General features: G+C 36.9%; 1 protein-coding gene and 1 long non-coding RNA gene across 24 annotated transcripts in view; one reads left to right on the top strand and one right to left on the bottom strand.

Annotated features, from left to right (window-relative positions):
- The window catches only part of dlg1 (MAGUK family member discs large 1), a 516,408-nt gene that overhangs the window by 19,488 nt on the left and 479,615 nt on the right, over nucleotides 1–17,305 (bottom strand). The window lies entirely within an intron of this gene.
- Nucleotides 2,605–4,032, top strand: LOC147657055 (uncharacterized). The gene is made up of 2 exons (XR_015293183.1): nucleotides 2,605–3,372; nucleotides 3,790–4,032. It is a non-coding gene; the product is annotated as an uncharacterized LOC147657055 (long non-coding RNA).

The following is a 17,305-nucleotide window of genomic DNA, read 5'->3' as shown; positions in this document are numbered from 1 at the left end:
CAAGTAATGATTCAAGTTGGACTTGAAAATTTCTCGAGGAAAGGATGAACGTAAATTTCGTTCTTCTTAATTTTCAGAAGAATAACGCTTCGAATTTATTGTTAAAGAGATGCGGATACGAGCAGAAGGTATTTTGCATAGAAATCAAAATGTCAGCAAGGAAAGCACGTATTATCAGGTAGAACATGGTCCAAGGATGAAAGAGAATCACGAGACGTTCCACGCGATCACGTTCCTGATCTATCTCGAATCTCGTCAGGGAATCGCGATCCCCTTCGAATACGCTGATAAACTAAGTCCCCGATAATGCCTGTCTGGAATGTTAAACTAATAGAGTAATGGAACAAACATTGCGTTAAATTTCTCCATTCTGTGCATCGAGTTGAAATGTAATCAGAAATATTTCAACGAGGATTCCTTCTAACAACAGCATCAACAGTTTGAGATAATCTTGTTATTTTTATAGTTTCGTATCAAACTAAAATTATGATTTCAATTTCCACTAATTTGAATGATACAATTTTTTTTATTCTAACTATTATGATAGTATTTACTTGACTCTTCAAAAACAGAAATTTCTATAATATCGTTTGCTCGCACGATTTTGTTCCCTTTTCTTTGGTTGAAATTTCAACCGGTTGTTACCAAACTTAGATGAAACACTTAGATTGTTCCAAATTCCTCTCAATCGACCACACCTTCTCCACCCTGAAATCCAGAGAATTCAGGGTCGTTCGAGTTAGAAGCATCAGCCAACATTTGCATTCCATCGTGAACGAGAAACAAACTGGTCGTTTCATTAAGCAAATGAAAAGAGGGCATTTTATATACCGCGTATCGTGGTATAATGATATATCGATCGGCCATTTGTGTATACCCTTAATTAAAACCGCCATCCAGATAGTAGATTCTCAGTCGACGAACTTTAATCAAAGCTGGACTTGACCCAAAAAAAAAAAAAAAAAAACGTTGGAACAGCGCCGCGACACGTGCTAGATTCACGGCCGTGAACAACAACAGGGAGTGGCATTTCGACAATGCTTTTTTTCGTTGAAAGCACGCTGTTTGCAGATTGTCTATCAGCCAACGTCCTTCAGCCTTCTCCCTGCTGAAACTATCCGCTTTCCTCCGCATCCTGTTTTTCTAACAATAAGCCTTCGTACGCCTTCCTCTTCCGCCCGATGGACATCGAAATGCTTTTGCAATTAATGACACTTGTCTAACGATGATATACGTAGAACGAGATAAAGGCTAAGCGGATAAACGCTCCACGTTTCTACGAATTTTGAAATAGTAGTTTTTAAATGATGATATATGTATTGTCATCATTGGTGGTGCGCATAATCGAGTAAAAGTTTCTTCAGTTCAAAAATAGAAATACAGAAGTATATTTAAATTCTATGGATTCTTTTTAATTTATTTTTCCTAACAAGAAATATCATGAAAAATGGTAAGAAAAAAAAAAAAACTCAATTTTTCACGTATGTTTCGAAATTGTAGATAAAATAATTAAAAAGAACGTTTGGATTTAAGTTAGTGATAATATGAATATTTTTCTAGCATCAAAGGATTAAGGATACGTGGGATTGCGTATTTAAAAGGAAATGCTCGATCTTCTTCACTTCCTCGAACGTATGTACACGGGAAAAAATTGGTGTAGGTTGAAAATGTTGTTAATGTTCATTATTTTCTTTCTTTTTCTTCTTCTTCTTCTTTACGATCCTCAGTTCTGGTAATCGATCCTCGTTACGTGTATTTACAATGATTAAAAACGGAAGTCGACTAAAGTGCGCTATCGTGACTATCGCCTTGGCGCCGATATCGATCTCAATATGCTCAACCACGTGTAATTTCGTGGAAGCTCTCCTGTTCAACTTACGTATCAAGGTTACGTGTGTGTGAAGTGTCACTTGCTTTATCGTTTCGCGTGATCGAAAAATAGACGAAGGGAAAATTTTATTTTCAACTGACGAGCCGTGAATATATAATTCGATATATATGTTTTACACGACAAACTGTGGAACACGTCTGCCAACGAGAAGATGGAAATAGATCTGAAAATTCGAGTTCCGTGCCAGTTTCGAGACTTTAATAGGGGTTAGAAGCAATGCATTCCAAAGTTGCAAGCAAGGAAATATTATGATAATTCGTGTCTTCGAGTTTGTCCATTAAAATTTCGTTCTTAATTGTGTCAGAAATCAGTTTTACACCCGCTGACAATTCTTTTCGTTGGAATAAATTCTTCAAAATGCTGCACTTTTCTTTTTTTTTTTTTTTTTTTTTAAATATTAATTTTCTTTACGACTTTATAATATTTTTATAAGAGCGAGGAAAGTACGCAATTCTTTCGTTTACAAAATAAATTTTTCAAAACGTCGTACTTTTTTTTTTTAAACGTTAACTTTTTTAAGAGTAAATATTTTTATAAGAATAGAGAAAAAATTATTATTCCTTTTCGTTAATAAAAAATAATTTTTTTCAGATATTTTTGTTAAGAAAATGCGTGTATAAAAAATATTACAACGTATAAATATATTTAATTATTTAATATATAATATAATGTAATATTATTACGTATATTAAGAGTCACAATGTGAAATGTAACCAACGCGAGCGAAACGAAGTAGGGGGAATAATAACATTCGTTTGTTGATATTCGGTTATTGTTATCGATCGAAACAAAGTCGTTTTCCGTACACGGAACGGAACAGACGTGTTTCTCTTTGCTTCTCGAACGAATATTACGTCGTTTAATAAGTAATAATTTATTAAATAATTACAGTGTTAATAATTATAAATGAATTAAATATCAATCGTAAAAAAATAAAGAAACGTAATAGAAGATCGGATCGCCCGTTTCGTAACGATACACACAATATAATACATAATAACGTAATATATACAATAATATATAAATAATATATTTTAATCAAATAATAAATAATTAAATATTAATATTCATAATTGTATGAAACGTTGAGCATTGATGGATTAAGCCGATTTAATTTCTTGAAGCATATAAACAGGAATTTTCGAATAAATTTTTGTTATATCAAAAAGAAAAAAGAAAAGAAGAATACACGCTTTCGAATAAAGATAAAAGAGTGTTTTTTTTTCGAAAGAAAGTTTTTTCCACATATATCATCGACGGATTTAATTAAAAGTTTTGGGAACGAAAAAAAAAAGAAAAGAAAGACGTAGTCGTACACGCGGAACGAATGAAAAAGAGCGTAGCAAAGGGAGGAAAAAATCGATCGATCAACAATGTGTCGTTGAAATACGACTTTGAAACGTGTGGATATTTTATCGTGGCAAACAATGATCCACTTTAATAAACCCTAATTGCGAGTAAATCGATCGCGATGGACAACGGTAAGTGAATTAAAATACATATACGATTATGATTCTCTATGGTTTTCCGATCGAAAATGCATAAAAATAGACGAGGAACGAACAAAGATATTCAATGTACGTTGGAAAGTAATGGTTATATTTATCGCAAGAATGGGATTTTGAAATTTAAAAAATAGATTCTGGAATCCTCAATAAGCAATGCAACAAATAATTCGAGTCCTTCGTTTCCCAAATCTGATTTTTTATTCTTCCAGACTTGAGAAAAATTTGAAAAAATTCTGCAATGCTTATCGAAGTTTCTAATTTAACGTATAAATGTTAGTTATAATGAAATATTTAAAACTTTTGTCAAAAGATAAAAATTAATCTACGAGATTTATCCTCGTTCAATGAATGTCTTTTCTTTATTCTCGGAATAATTTTTTATTTTTTCAGGTTTTGAAAAGATTCTGAAACGTTCATGGAAGTGTGTAATTTAATGCACAAACGATAATTAATACGTTTAAAATTTGTACAATACAATGGAAATTAGATTCTTTACAAAGGTTTAAAACAACGAAACGAAACGTTGTTTTATTGGAAACGATGAATCGGAGGGAAAAACGTGTAACGTTCCCTGCATGGAAAGTGTGTAACATGAAATGGATTAAAGGGTGAGATAAATGGGAAAAGAAGAAACGGGGAACATAAATCGAGTTGTTTTTATCCCTGTTGGATCATCGATGGAAATACACGTCTCCTATAATCCGACCTAAAATCCTCTCTTGTCCACCCTCCTTGCCCCAGCTTTTACATTCGAGTGTTGTTTCCTCGATTAAAATGATTCAACATTTTCCGTGTATGAATATTTACGAAACTCCATTGCGTTACTTCTGCAAATTATTAATCGGATAGCTGCTTTGAAAATTCACAAAGATTTTACTTCGTAGAAATCTAATTTAAATAACGAAAATTTCAAAAAAAAAAAAAAAAAGTTAACAAACGAGTCGTAAGATTAAAATGAATTATTAAATGTTCTCATCGTTATTACAAATATATTCTCTTCGATCTTTCTCGTGATTGGAAAGAATATAATCCCGCTTCGAAGTGGAATGTTTTACGAGCATGAGCTGAGTGAATACAGGCATTTTCCGGTCGAAGAATCTCGGAATAAAAGACTTCTTTTCATGGTCACCGATGTCGTAAGTACCAGGTTTGCCGATTCGGAACGGTGTCTCGAATCCCATAAAATCACGACCGTGACCTTAAACGAGATTAGGGGAGCATCTTTCTTCCCTCTTGCGATCCAAGGGAAAATGCTCGCTGACCTACGCCAACCGATCTTTGAACCCAATGGAACGCAGAGATACTGGTTTAATTTTTTTTTTTCGAGATACCTTTTTTTTTTTTTTTAAGGGACAGTTTCCTTAAAAGAATTCAATTTTTCTCTCTTCGCAATCAAGATTTGCAAAGAGTTATTGATTAATTCTTTTTTTTTTGACAAATTGTTAAATTTAGAAACGTAATATTTCTCCATTCGTGCAATTCTTAAATGGAATTCTTTTAAATTAATTATTAATACGGATTTTCTTTTTAAAATTTTTTTAAAAAATTGTAGTCACCGCAGAATCTATTTTATTTTTCTTCACTTGTTGGTCAAGTATCGTGTTCGCAAGAGGGAATAAAGTCAAATCTGATTGATTCAATTGGTCGTAAACGAGGCGTAATCCACGTTAATCACCGAAAGGGTGCAACGAAACAATAAACGTTGAACAATCGTCAATAAACGAGTGAGAAGAGAACTCAACTTTAACGAACATCATTCATTCGGATGAACGGAGGTTCTCTCGTCAACTGTTCGATCCTGTTTTTTTTTTTTTTTTTTTTTTTTTTTGTTAAGGAGCTAGATTCGAAACGGTGAGGAGTATTTTACGGTGTGACACGCGTCTTCGGCATAGTGAACATACACTGGTTCCCTCCATCTGGTATCTAGGTTAAATGGCTGGCCGTGAAAGGAGAATGATTATTAGCGGTGAATTTTCTCAACAGTACATCGATCGAAGATCATTACCGGCGTGTAACGCGAATCTTTTGCAATTATTTCGTGACAGCAAGGACAATTTCACCTGGTTTCCTTTGCAACAAGGAATCTCGAAAGCTCCATCGTTATTTACGTGTTAGGAATCGCGGTTAATCTTCTTGTGAAATCTTCGATACTTGAAATGTTATATACGATGTTAATTCGAATTCGAGAGAGAGGTAATTATTATAGAAATTGGCCAATCGAGGGGATTTCTAGGGAGAGGAGGGATTTACAGATCTGTCAGGTATATTTTTATCTTTTAGTGAATTATCTATTTTTCTTTCTTTTTCTTTTCTTTTTTTTTTTAATTCTGATCACGCGAAAGTATTATTAAACAATATGAAATATACTTGTAGCTTGTTGTACTTGGAGCTAATTAATTAATTGCAGTATAATAAATATTAAATCTTAATAGTTTTAATATTTATTATATTTCTTTTAGAATTATATTTGATAAGTGAATTTAGTTCGAAAAATCATTTGCACATTCTTAAGAAGATTTCTTGTAAACATTCGTTTGTCATTATAAAATTTTACAGTTGAAAATTGCCATTATCTTTGAAAATTATGCAAACGTGGCATAAATCCAAATTCTCTCGATTCTCAAGAATCTTAGAAATCACAATTTAAATTATGAATTACTCCCCCATACCACAATCATCATCAATATCGACTCCTTTTCCTTGTTCAAACTCGAAAGAGAGATTTTTCCAAGGAAAATTACCTCGTAACGACGTTTAACACCGATGTGTTCACGATGACTAATGCGAATTTAAAACTCGTCCGTTTCCAGAATCAAACGGGGAGAAGGAGGAGAAGTGTCTCTAATCCCAGAAAGAAAAGGCCAGACCTTTCGGGGGCAGAAGCCGACAGATCGACCCAGAATTCGTCCAGAAATCGCGCGCAATTTCTCAACTCGTCGTAGCTTTCCACGAACGGCCGATCCATCCTGCAAAAACTCGTGACACGTGTAGGATAGCTTAACGATTGCCCGCAAGAAAACGTCGCTACGCAATTACGATGGCGCAAAAATGGCCGAGGTAATCCATTCCGAGCCGTTAAAGGCCTTTAAACTATATATATATATATATCGCGGAAATCGTTTCGTTCCGATTTGTCCACGAGCAAAAAAATCACGTGTTCTCTTCGCGCGATGAAACAATCGAGCGAACGAACGTTGTTGAGTACGTTCAATCGAATCCTTTTCAAACCTTTTTTTCGTATATTCGATCGATTGGCAAGAATCAAATAACAATTATTCTCTTCTCACGCGACAATCAGTTTCTATTTCTCTCAGTAAGATTAGAGCGAATATTAATCTCGATTAATTAACCGTATTTTTATATACCGAAAAGAAACGTACCTTCTGTACAGCTTGTCCCTGAGGATCCTGCGGCCCAAAGTGGCGAAAGGGCGCAGCGGGAATATCTGTTGCCTGTTCCTCGTCATATTCGTCGATCTCCAACGATTCTTCCTTCGCTGATCGCCCCGATTATCCATCCATCGTGACGATCGCGATGATCGATTATCAAATTACTTTCAACGTTGCTCGAAATATCCATTCATTCGCTCGATCCACTCGATTAATCCACAAATGGATTAATTGCCAACCAGACGCCTTTTCTTTCCTTTTTTCCCTTTCAACTTTCCTTTTGCTCTGGATCGTAAATCTGGCGCGTGATCAAACGGAAGCGCTCCGATCGATTAATCGTGGCACGCGTGGCCCCCTTCGATCTATCATCGATTCATACCGTGTCATTAAAACGTTCAAGCGGTTTTTCCTATTCGATACATACTGTACTATACTTTTGCCACTCTCAAGAGGAGCCGCTCTTCCCTCCTCTTCCTCCTTTCTCCGTTTCCTCGCAAGCCTCGTGTGCCACCTCTCGGTCACGCTTCCACCGTTCTTTTCCTCCAGCGAACTGGTTCGTCCGGAATGGGTATTTTTAGTTGGCAGCCACGCCGAGCCTGTTTATGGGGTCAACACCACGTGAAATACGCGCCTCCGTGCCGACTCAGTGGGATCTCGTCAGGCTAAATACTTGCGCGATTCTTTGTTTCGAGATTATCTTGTTGCAAGGATCTTCTACGAGATTTCGATTCGATGATAGCTTCTTTCTTCTTCTTTTTCCCTCCTAGTAATTTTAGCGGATCCCTTGTATTTGTTATGTATTATTGTGTGTAGAAAGGAAGATGAACAATAACGGAATGCAACAGTTTCTCGTTCTTTTTCTTTTTAGGAGATTTGAAATCGAGTCATGTCAGTTAAAGCTTTTCGATTTCGTCAATCTTCTTAACAGGCTGTACAGGTACACTTTTCTTTTTCAGGACACACTTTGTTCCTCCTCCCCCAAAAACTTTCCAACACTTTGTCAATTGGTCACACTTTTTCCTCCATCAACTCTAGAACAATTTCTCGCAAGCTTTTCCCGCAAAGAAACTCGTGTCGTGAGAAAGACTCGTTTTTTTTTTTTTTTTTTTTTACGAATGTTCAACTAAACAAGTGAAAAAAACCTGGTCGAAAATTGGAATTATCCTTTGATACTCGAGAGGGAAACTCGACGAAAGGGGAGGGGAGTTTTTGCGGCAGGGATTAGAACGTTTGTTCGTTTGCCATGACGAGATGCCATGCTAATGGTGGTTACAAGGATTAATTGACCGCGCGAATGAAATTTCAAGTGGCCGTTGCCAGCAAGGAAATTGCACGCAGGTAAAAGAGATTGAAAAAGCGCGTGGACGGTTTTCAAAAGAAGGATTTTCGACGGTGTGTTGGTTTACAGTGAATAATTTTCAGCGAATTTTCGAGAACAGGAACGACACGTAGTTCTATTTTTTAATAATGAAACAAAAGAATTTCTGTTGATATTATTCCGATGCGAGATAAGATTCTTGGAATGGTCAAGAATTTAATAACGTATTAGAAAAAAACAACTGCAAGTTTAATGTAAACCAACAAATTTAATTTAATTTATACAGCCAATACCTAAAAAGTTAAAAATACTCTTCACAGCTAAACAAATAGATCTTGCAATGAAATTACCGTTCAACGATGGTATTCTACGGATTAGAAAGCCACCATTCAAAGAATTATTAACTGTGACGAATCTATACATATGTCTAATGAAATTTTTACCAACGAGACCGTGCCATTAAATCGAACGCGTTTTAGACACGTGGAAGAATTTTAAACCAGCCGCTTCGTTTTATTACGAACAAGATGTCGACTGTCGTCGTGTTTAAACGAGAAAGAAAGACGACGCCTCCCCTCGTTCCATACATAGAGGAGACATCTTCTCTTGAAACGCGTCCAGGAAAACGCGAGAGTCCAGGAAAAAAAAAAAAAAAAAAGAAAAATCTTATTCAACGTGTCGAACGAGGAAGAATTGCGCAAACAGAATGCAAAAGCGGGAAAATCCGAATTGCAAAACAGGCGAAGGCGATACTTGTGCGGCGCCAGAAAACGAAAAACGAGCAACGCTCTTCCTTGTCGAACAAATTGGAAAATCAAATGCCGGCATCCCGATAAATTCGACTGAATTTCATCCCGTTTCCCCGCTGTTCGCGCGAATTAGTCTCGAGTGTCGAGGCTGTTCAAAGAATCGTTTCTAACCATGAATAATTAATGAATCGACCGATCGTTTTTTACTTGTCGCAGATGTCACTTGAAATTCCATTTTTTCTTTCTTTTTTTTTTATTTTACGGTGAAAAAATTAGGGGAGAAAGAAAAGATAGAATTTTTCCATTTCGAATCAAATTGCGAACGGGTTTACAACGAATCGAATACAAATTATTTATCACTTTCGATTTTCAATTCAAGGTTTGTGAAATCGATTACCAAACATTAAACCGAGGACAGATACTGGCTCGTAGACGTTGATTAATAAGATTTCTCCCCTTAGTCGTCGAGTTTCCTCCGCGATAAATAACTAATGATCGTTGAAATCAGTTCCTAATTCTTTCCAAGCGAGAAGAACGAGAACTCGAGAGATTCCATCCTCGATTTTTCCCACGCTATCGATCCTCGTCCCATTTGATCACAAAAAACACTCGCAACTTCCCCTCAATTTCCTTGGAATTAAAAAACGAAGAACAAATTTTTTCTTTACGCTCACAATCTTCCAACTCTGTTGGAATCCAAAATTTTCAATGGGATACAAATAACTATGATTTACATCTGTGAATAAATTTTTATTTTCACAGATTTTTTTCTCAAAGTAAGTAATCAAGAAAAAAGAACTTTTGGACCTAGCATCTAACCGTGAGAAGAGCACTGCAAGAAAAAAGAGAATTCAGTATCCAGCGCACTGTACATCTCCAAGATAGACGTCGCAACGAGAGAAGAAATACGTTCTCGATACCTCGATTTTCACTTATCACCACGTGGCTTTGATTTCCTTGGATTTCGCGACACGTTCATTTTCGTCACTGTTCGCCACTCGGTCAAGGAAATACACGCGTCGATCGTCTCGAATCGTTCAAGGACCCACACGGCACGTCGGTCGTTCCTCGAATGACAGATATGCCCGGCTTTCCGCTCTTTCTCCCTACTCTACGTGGCGAGAGGGCCACGAGGCGAGGAGACGAGCACGTCTTACGTGGCCCTCCTCTCCTCGAACGGCTTTCCTATGCGTCACCAGAAACTGCCACAACACCGATCTCCACCCACGTTTAACCGGTTCATCGGGGAACGCCTCGCGACCTCACTTTGACTATCAACGGACGAAAATAGTAATAGCCGATAGCAATGGAAATTGACCAATTTTGTTGTCGTCATCGTGGTCGTCGTCGCCTCGTCGATGCCGTGTATGTCGTTAAATGCTAAAAATAATGGTAAGCCGACGGTAAGTAGGTTTTTCCGTAGATATAAGCGAGGAAAAATCGTTGCTCGCGTCATTGGACACGTGATTCGAATTGGATAAATGTTATCGCCGAGTGTTCAGCTTGGTCGATGATATATAACGATATACTTTCCTTGTAATATTGTACGAAGGTTGACGATTAGAGGCAGTATTTGTTGTATTAAAATTCTGGAAAATTAAACGCAAATCGATCGATTTTTAGAGTGTACGATCTTAAAATTGAGAGACGCTTTGTTACATTAACGAAATTATATTTCGAGCAGAAGAAAATTAGAAAACTCGTTTAAAAAGAAATTAAAAAAAAAAAAAAAAAACACGAGTGAAGAGAACGAAGATTTTTCGCTTTCGAGTTATTAATTGTCGAAAAATATTGTTGCTCGTTCGATTGCTTCTGTGGTTACAACCAGTTGAAATTCTCGCAATTTTCCCCGTATTAACGACGAAGGTTATCAACGAGGCGTGCGCGTAACTGGTTAAACGTAGGCAAACGAGAGATCAATGCGAACGCGTTGAAACTCTGGTTGCAAATTTATGGGATTAGTTTCTCGTTGATTACGCAGCTTTCCAACGTGTTACAAGGTAAATCAAAGTAAGCGCTCTCGTTAAGGTCAACAGTGGAGTGGAGGAAAGGCTTAATTTCAATGCCCCGTTTTCGAGCCGAAATCCCTTTTCCCAAGATTATTAAACGATGCATCTTGCCAACGACGAGGAGAATTAGAATATGTGCAAACAGGGTTGTTGTAAGTTGGATACGTGATTTAAGACCTCTTTTACCCCTTATCCACGGGATATCTTGCATATAAATTGCAAATTGCATATAATTTGAATAATTTTTCGTCTTATTAATACGTTCGTTGCCAACGTGATGAACATCTTCTTTAAATATTAAAATTGGAGTTGTAGTAACTTGTATACTCTCGAAGAATCGAAAGAGAGAGAGAGAGAGAGAAAGAGATCTTTCTTTTTTTTATGAATATCTTAATTATTACAATACGTTAGAGATAATTTTCAATTTCTTCTTTAATCTTTTCTTACGTATATTTTCTATAAAAGTTTAACTCGAATGAAAATTTACAAATAATAATAACAGTATATGAATTCAAATGATTCGTAAGCTTCTTGATAACGTCTATTGTTTTGTTCTTCTTAAATTATCCTTAATTAAGAGAAATGGAAAGAATCGGTACATAATTTTATTCGCTTATCATTGAATTATTCAATTTTCATAATTAATCCATGTTCCCCTATTTGAACCTGAGAACCACCTGCACGAAATTTGATTCAAATCCTTTCGAACTTCTCAACACTGATTGAGCCATCCTCCGATGCGAAAGTTTCTTCGCGATTTAAATTTGCCCCGATCGCCTCGATCGAGAGTGAAAGTGCACGGCATAACAGATCTCGAGGGGAAAAGAAACGGAGAGATGCGCGCAACTGGCACGCTCCGCTGCTCATCGATAACTCACCGTGCGCTCTAATTACGTCCACGCGTCCAAGGCTATAAATCCAATTCCCCGATAATTGATAACGTGCCACGGTGAATTTTACCAATTTTAACGAATAGATGAGAAACGAGAGAGTGGAAACGTTGTCATTTCGAGTTTCATGGAGCGTAATAAGTGGCGGATCGCGCGCTAACGAGACCATTAAACGTATCCACCGAAACCACCGAGGAAGAGTCAATTCCGAGGAGAAACCTCGAAAGAATAGAAATCTGCCGTGATCTCGTTCTGATTGCACCGTGAAACATGCGCGAGAGACACGCGAATGACAGAAGAAAAGAAGATAAGGATTCGTCTTCCAGATTTAAACCTCTGATTTAAATTATTTTCTTAGCATTTTCAGCGCAAAGAACTTTTGTAACACAACTCTGGAACGTTTCGTTCACGAGTGTTAAACTTAATAAATATCATTCGATAAAACAGCGGTCTCGGAAAAAATTCTCCGTCAAAAATTATCTCCGTTGAAAAATTATCGCTGGAAGAGGAAAGAGTTCGTGAAATATCGCGTTAAATATCGCGGCCGATTCCCGCGAAATAGCGGATTAAAACCGATACAGACCGTTGTACGCGAGAAGAGAATTTCTCTTTGGAAACGAGAATAAACGAGAAGAGGGAGAGAGGTTGGGAATTTTCACCAATGATGGTGGAAGTCTTTCGTTTTTTGTCCCGACGCAGCTTCCACTCGCAAGTAACGCGTGGAATCCCCTCCATCGTTTCGAATTTATCGAGGAAGCGAGGCAAATAGGTTGGAAAAACAGGAATCGAGATAGCGGGAAGAGGGGGCTTTGCCACGATGAAACGCAAGCTTATGTGTTTGCCTTATGGAATTTTTCTTATCGGCGGGAATCGAAGGCTTTAACGAAAATTCGCCAATCGATTGCGTTGATTTAAAGCAATTAACGATACGTTTCAATTCTGCACAGATTGATTAGAGAATATTTGGGCGATTAGGAGGAAAGTGGAAGGAAAAGAAGAGAATGAAATGAAATTTGTCGAAAATTGAAAGTTGGTTCTTCGATCGAAATTTGAAACTTTATTATTGCGATTCGGGTGTTGAATTATTAAATTATCCAACGATGAGAATCGATGGTTATTGTTAGCATTGGCCGATTAAAAACTCTCCTGATTATATACAATCTGACTTTAAAACATCTTTATAGATTGTAGTTCTTTGGATACGTTTAATATAAAATTAACACCTTAAAAAAAGAGGATGAATTTTTACAAAATTGAGAATTCTGAAATTGGATTTCTCATTTTTTAAAAAGGAGAATTGGAACATGGGTTAAAACTTCGGGAAATTAACGAGATGAAATAGGTGCAGCTGCACACAACAGGTGCATCGTCAAATTAATACCAAAGGTGCTACTTTAGCATGCGCCAGCTTTTTAATTCCTCTTCTCAATTCCCCTCATTTTCAACGGAGAAAAGAGACGACGAATCGATCAGCAGGATACAACGAACAAAACCAGTTACGTGCACAACGTATTTTCTAACCGAGTTGCGCGAAAACAAAACTTGGTTCGAATCGTTCACAAGCTCGATGCAAATTGAATTTCAACTTTCCACGAAGAAGAATTCGAACGACTCGCAATACTCGACCGCGACAAACGAAATACCTTCGATTCTCTGTTTCCACGCGATCGATCCAAAGAAGCATCCTTTAACTCGATACCCGATAAGACAACGAGGTGAAACTCGATGATATCACTATCCAACACCTTGCGACAAAATGAAACGCGTCAAGGCCATTCTCGGATATTTGTATTATTATTTTTAACGTCGTTTTCCCTGTTCTAATTTTATTTCCTTTTCTTTCAGATAATATCCAGATAATATTATCCGGAGGATTCGTGCGGATTCGTAATTCGTATCGGTCAATGATGGTGGTATAAAGGTGAAACTATTAAAAAAAAGTCAAAAATACACGCACGTGTGAAATACAAATCGTCCCCCAGAGGATCAGAAATTTTGTAATTTGTACATGGCAATGGATTGTAAAAAAAAAAAAAAAAAGTAAAAAAGCGCGTACAGAGATACGTATTGGCCCACAGAGGATCAGAAATATTTATTGAGACGCATGTGTCCCATTGAAAGCATCGAAATGGTTAAGGTCAATGATCCTAGAATAACACCATCGATCTCTCATACGATCTCTCTCCCTCTCTATGCACTTCACTTTCTTCCCGATTATCACTTCAACTCGACGAATCTTTTTCTTTTCTTTTTAATATCAATCGCTCCTTTGACCACTATAATTTGTAATATTGCCGTATCATTAGACCGCGAATTATTGGTTTATGCACTTTTTAATGCATATATATACTTTTTTGCTTTGGATATTTTTCACACAAAATTTTTTTCACTTGAACACTTGAGAAGAGTATAAACTGCACGGTGAACTTTCCTAGTCGCTATCCTCTCCTTACCATTTCACACATTTTAACACACGATCGAAGCATCGTTCACCACCTTCACGCGCGATTAACCACGCACCGTGTTTCATTATTCATCGAAATCCCGGTCAACATCGATCGAGAATCGCGACGAGGAACAATACAAAGTGGGTCCCCCTCGTCGAATATTTTCGTTCCTGATGCGAAAACGAAAAAAGAGAAAGAGAGAGAAAGAGGAAAGGAAAAGGAAAACGAAGCGTACCACGAAGCAATCGTAACACCGGTCGATTCTGTTACCACGACGAGACTGCGTGTGCAAGCGGTCGACAAACAGCCTTCGTCTCGTACTTTCTACCTTCGAGGCGATCGAAGGCTCACGTTGCCGGAGACTCTCGCCTCGTCATCGGACAAGGTAACGAACGTCGTCGGCCAAACGATCCTCATCGTCGTGCCGGCTATAGCCTCGGTGCATATATTTAGAGTCGAATGTGAAATATCGATTGTGGGAGCCTCGAGTTGGCCGGCCGAGAAAGCTGGAGTATAACTAACTACGTTCGAGAATCTTGCGGCCAATCCTTGAGGGATTCTCGATTGTATTTTTCTAGAAACACGGAAAAATAACTCTGCTTCCTCCCCCATCTTATGTTATGCGTATTTTTGACAAGTTTTGTAAAACGCGGATCATCGTTTTCTAATATTTCTAGAGGCGAATTTGATGCGTACGATACGTTTTTAATACCTCTTGCGAATAAAATAAATAAAAATCTTGAGATTTATTTTTTATTATAAAATTGCAACGGGTCGATCTTATTTCTCTTCGTATTGCATAACAGAATCGATTAATTTCCCTCGTTTTAAGAAATATCGTTTTAAGAGGAAACGTTCGTTCCACAAACAAAAAAGTAATGAAAAAAATCCTCGTGGTAATCAACGCGTCAAGGAGAAGCGACGAAGAAGAAAAGAAAAAGAAAAAAAAAAGAAAAGAAAAAGAAAGCGTTTGAGACGAGAAGGATTAATGGGTCGAGAAAAAGTTGAAGATTAAAATATACATCGTAAACGTGTCTAATTAACGATGAGCATGCCGATTTCGCAAACATACGATTACTCGTAAGAAGCAACGACGATAAATTGCAACTTTACGTGGGCGTTTACGATTTCATCACAAACACGAACGAATAACATTCTCCCCTTCTTCTTCTTCTTCTTCAAAAAAAGCAATCGCTATCGATACGCTTTACAAACTTTCTGATTATCATCATCATCATCATCGTTATTATTATTATTCGTTTAAAAGAAAAGACACTGGCAGACAATCATTGACCATTTTCGACGCCTCGCCTATCAGTATCATTTTCGATTGGGGCGCACGCTATCCATTCGAAGATAAAGATCGCGAGCCCGATTCAACGATTGTTACAAGCGGCGGGGAACAGATACGATCGGGGGTTTCGAATTAATTTCTCGGTGTTGAACGAAAGAAAATCGTGACAAACAAAAGCGACGAGAAGGCATGGCGCGCGGTATGCGAGGCGCAACACAGCATCGCGGCCATGCATTGGAACGGAACGTAACGGGCATGACGGGAAATACCGTACGTGTGTAACATATACCTGTAACGTATATATACGAGTGTATACGTGTGCCGAGAAAGTGCAGTTGCAACTGCAGCTGACGCCTGCGCTGGCCAACGAACAATTCCCACTGTTTCTAACGCCGGCTCCGTTACAAGAAATTGCAGACTCGAGGGGGAACTATTTGAAGATTCGTGCGCCCGAAATTAAAATTTTGGAATATAAGTTTTCCAATTGCGAAAATTATTATAAGCATTGTTGTTGCTTCAAATTTATAAGGAACGTGTAGAGTTAAAAGTGTTTGCAATGGAATAAGGAACACGATGATATATAGAATATTTTTGATAAGTATTTGATAAGTAAATTGTTTAAAGATTGGAGAAATGGTATGTATTGAAATTTGTAAGAGAATAATTTTTTAATTATAAAAATGCCATGACGTATATATCAAAAATTAATTAACGAAGAATAAATAAGGTTTTTTTTGTTGTTGATTTAATTTTGCCAGATTTGCAAAGAAGAAATTACAGAATATTTTGAACGGGCAAGAAATTATTCGAGGATTATTGGACGTGGAAAAATACTGTGAATCGTATCGAAATTAAAATTCGTAAGAGAATGATATTTCAATTATGAAAGTACTGCGTAATTATGACGCGATAAATTATTTTCCGTGTGCATTTTATTCCCACATTTTTCTTTAATAAACAAAGAAAAAAAGAATAATTAAATAATTTGAAACTTTTCTACGCTTATATATTTTTACCAGATTCGCAGCTTCTATTTACAATCAATTTCTATTTCTTCCAAATTTTCCAACGCTGTTTCCATCCATTTTAAAGCCTCGAAAAGACCGAATAAAACTTTGAAACGGTGTGTATCCTCAAATAGAATTTAACCAAATCTAGCAAACGAATACGAGTTTCCCTATCATTGCTCTCGCGATATCAGTTCCGTCCAGAAAAAAAAAAAAAATACACACGAAAAAATAAAAAAATAAAAAAATCGTACGCGGCTTTATACGATTCAAAAAATATGAAAATTCACAGTCGTTGATACGAAAAAAAAAAAAAAAAAAAAAAAAAAGAAAGGGAAAAAGGGGGAGGGAAAAATTGCTCAAAACGGAAACAGTACTTTTTATATTCATTCGTCGTTTGTCCCGAGATAAAACTGCAGTCACGCGTTCGTTTGTGTTTTCGAATGGCCGTGAATAAGTTAATTAACGTCCGGGAAAAACACGGTCCGGTAAACCGAGTGGTGGGCGCGTGGTAACGATTTTATATACACGTCCCTTTCCCATCCTTCCTCTTCCACTTTTCCACTTTCTCTCTCTCGTTCTCTCTCTTTCTCTTTCGAGAAAAAATTCAAGAGAAAATTACATAATTGTATCGTTATTGTAAAAAAGAATTTTATTGCGTGTAAAAGAAAAAAGAAATACGATTTTCAAAAAAGCCCGAAGGATATTTTAACTTTAATCCTGTAAAAAATATTGTATACAGTTCCAAAAAAAAAAAAAAAAAAGAGAGAGAGAAAAAAGGAAATATTCAGACACTGGTAATT

The sequence above is a fragment of the Apis florea genome, unplaced genomic scaffold, assembly GCF_048593485.1.
Source record: "Apis florea isolate Af1SG1 unplaced genomic scaffold, ASM4859348v1 contig_3326_pilon, whole genome shotgun sequence".
In the NCBI taxonomy this organism is placed as follows: Eukaryota; Metazoa; Arthropoda; class Insecta; order Hymenoptera; family Apidae; genus Apis; species Apis florea.
The sequence above is the reverse complement of the archived record's forward strand: the minus strand, read 5'-3'. Positions and strand labels throughout refer to the sequence as shown.